This window comes from Mustela nivalis (assembly GCF_964662115.1).
Source record: "Mustela nivalis genome assembly, chromosome: 14".
In the NCBI taxonomy this organism is placed as follows: domain Eukaryota; kingdom Metazoa; phylum Chordata; class Mammalia; order Carnivora; family Mustelidae; genus Mustela; species Mustela nivalis.
The window spans coordinates 4,822,483-4,825,950 of record NC_139033.1 but is presented as its reverse complement, the minus strand read 5'-3'; positions in this window follow the sequence as shown (position 1 = coordinate 4,825,950).

The window sequence follows — 3,468 nt, the reverse complement described above, 5'->3', positions numbered from 1 at the left end:
TGATTCCGGAGTGTTGGGCCAATGTTGAAGGGCTGTTTTCCTGGCAAAGTCAACAATCCCTTCTTTTGTATTTCCCTGGATGGCACAAGTGTGTTGGCATGAGAGGTACAGTTCATAACCCTGAATCAGCAAAATTCCATTTAGTACCTAAACCTTGGGCTTAGCCACGCCAACTAAATTCACCAGCCCCAGACCACAAATACGGCTCCGACAGCACCTGTTGGGCCTTTGCGCTGTTGATAAGAACTGCAGTGGTAACACTAGCCTTGGGGAAGGGAAAACAAGGACAGAGTCAAGAGTCATATCCGCCATCCGATCAGTAGGGTCTGACGGATCGTTGATGTAGAGGCTGGGGAAGGAGAAGAGTTCCCAAATTAGATGACTAAATGCACAGGTCATCAACTCGATGAATGTCTACAGAGCACCTGCTGGGACCAGGAACTGTTCTAGGCGCAGAAGACACGGCAGCGAACCAGAAGGGGAAAAGATCTCTGCTTTTGTGAGTTTACCTTCTAGTGGGGAAGACAGACAACAAACAATAAACAAAGACAGTTTCTGGTGGTGAGAACCGTGATGAAGGACAGAAAGAAGGTAATGGGATGGAGAATGAGAGGACCACACTTTAGGTCTGAGCCTGGGTGGCTCAGTGGGTTAAGAGTCTGCCTTTGGCTCAGATCATGATCCCAGGGTCCTGGGACAGAGTCCCACGGTGGGGGCTCCCTGCTCAGTGGGGATCCTGCTTTTCCCTCTACCTGCTGTTCTCTCTCTCTCTAACAAATAAATAAATAAAATCTTTTAAAAAAATTTTTAAAAAGAGGATCATACTTTAGATGGTCAGAGAAGGACTCTCTCAGGAGGTAACACATGAGGTGATGGGGCCTGACGTAAGGGACCTGAGGAAAAGGACCCACCAGGTAGAGAAGAGAGGAAGCATTCCAGGAAGAAGAAGGAGAAGGTACAAGAACTTGAGGTGGGAAACGGCTAGGTGTATTTGAGAACAGAGGGGAAAAAAGAAAAATCTTTGTAACTGAAGCATTGTGAGAGGAGAGAATTAGTAGAACAGAAGGTTGGAGGAGTGGACAGGACTTAGCTAAGGACCAAGCCTTCAGGAGCAGGTTCTTGGGGGCAGAAGCTTTACTGTCAGCATGCTGAGTTTGAAGAGCCGGAGGGTATCTCTGAACTAAGGACCCAGCACTTGGTCCTAAGAACTAGAAATAGTAGTGAGATTCGAGAAAATGCTCACTGTGTCAAAACCACTAGGGAATGTTCTAAAAATACAGATTTCTCAGACATTAAAATACAGGTTTCTGGGATATCACCCTGGGAGATTCCAGTTCAAGTAGGTCTCGTCTCGGTTAAGATCTGGACATTGTTTTTGCAGTCCTCACAGGTAATTCTGACCCATTCGTCCCAGAAATGTTTCTTGCATTCCTATTATGTGCCAGAAAAACTCCAAGTGCTAAAGATACAGCTCTGAACAGGTTACAAAACTTAAGGTGTAGAGAAAGAGCTGATAGAGAACACATAAAAAAACAAATTATAATAATGATACATGTCATTTAAAAAAGCTGCTGAGGGGTGCCTGGGTGGCTCAGTGCGTTAAAGCCTCCGCCTTTGGCTCAGGTCATGATCCCAGGGTCCTGGGATCGAGCCCCTCATCAGGCTCTCTGCTAGGCACGGAGCCTGCTGAAATGTAATTACTATGGGGATCTACACTAAATAAATATAAAGAGAAGATCTCTCTCTGAGGAAGTGACAGAGCTGATAGCTGAGAACTAAGAAGGAACAGCCACATGGCAGTCCAAAAGAACAGCATCCTAGGCAGAGGGAACAGCCAAAAGAAAGGCTTGGTTGAGAACTCCATAGCTCTAATTCTTTGGCTTATTCCCACTTGATCAACCAACCAAAATGGGGGAGAAGACACTACTTCGTCTTTATGTGTTCACATACTAAGCACAGACTTTGTACCAGGCACAGTACCGGGTGCTGATACAAAGATGAACAAGAGGTTCCCCTTTCTCAAAGTCTGCCGTCCAATGAGGAAGGCAGGTAACAGAATCAGGATGGCCCCATCAGAAGTGAGAGCATCCCCGATAATCAGTTCACATTCTGAAAAAGTCAAGCAGATGATTAATACTTCTGCTGCATTATGATGTGAGCAACTATTCTTGAAACTATGCATCATAAAATTACTTTGTATTTCTCTGTGGCCCTGCCAGCTCAGAATATTGGGATTTTAGGGGACATATTTGCACCAAGGGATACTGGGTCTGAGATACTGCATAATGACTATACTTTGGGGAAATAGCTTCCTCATAAAAACTAATGTGGACAGAGCACTTAGATTCACCTGGTTTGGTCCGCAATTTTATAATGTTCACAATGTCCCTATGAGGAAGGGATTCCTATTATCTGCTTTTTTTTTTTTTTTTTTTTTTTTTTTTTCCCAGATGAAGGAATAAGAGCTCGGTGAGGGGAAGGGACTTTCCTGATGTCATTCAACTCAAACGTGACAAATTCCCATCTCTGTCTGGGTTTGGAGCATCAGTTCTGGTGCATACACACTGTCATGAATTGCTTAGCGATATTATTGCCGGTTGCTGCAATAGACCCTTATGTCTTCTTCCCATCCCAATTATCCACCTAGGTTGTCTACACCAGCCAGATCTACCTGCTTCTCCCTCCAGGGGCTCTGTAGATGGAAAAATGGAGAGGAGAGGGTTCCTTGTTTGTACACTTGGGAAAAAGTAGACCAAACCCAGACTGGCCGCTACTGGCTGTCTCTACTGGGGGAGGGGCAGGGCAGGAGAGCAGGTGTCTCGAGAGGACCCCGGTGCAGGACACAAAGGATTGGACCCAAAGCTTAGCGCCTTGCTCCCTGCCCACCTGCCAGGGAAAGAGAAATTCCTGGGGCTCAGGATTCAGTCTGAGAAGGGGCTGGATGAGGGAGGGGGTGCAAACTGTTAGTCAAGAGGAAGTAGTCAGTCTGTGGCCACTTGCATGGAGTTGGGATGCCTTCTGTTACCCGTAATGAATTCAAAATCAGTGTCTTGAAAAGATGAGCTGGTCACCTGGAGACCGCAGGCTGGCCAGTATGCAATGTAAAGGACCTTCGCTCTCCCCTGCCCTAAGCCTCCTTTTATTTTGGGCTTAGAGTGAGTCTGTGCGCCTGTCTGATGGTCTCTGGGTGTGTCCTTCAAGGAGCGCCTTTCCTCTGTTTCTCTGGCCGGCTGGCTCCCTCTCCTCCCGGAGGCCTCCCCTCACTCCCTTGTTCCCTCCCTCCCTCTTGTGCTGAAGCTCTTGGCCCAGGTCCCTCAGCCCAGGCGAGTGCATGCGGAGGACGCAGGAGAGGTGAGGTCACGTCTCCCTTGAGCCCTGAGCCACTGGCTTTTCAGAGCCTCACCAGGAGCCGGCAGCCTCAGTCCCAGACCGCGCGGACCCTGTGCTCCTCTGCCGCCGGCCTCGCCC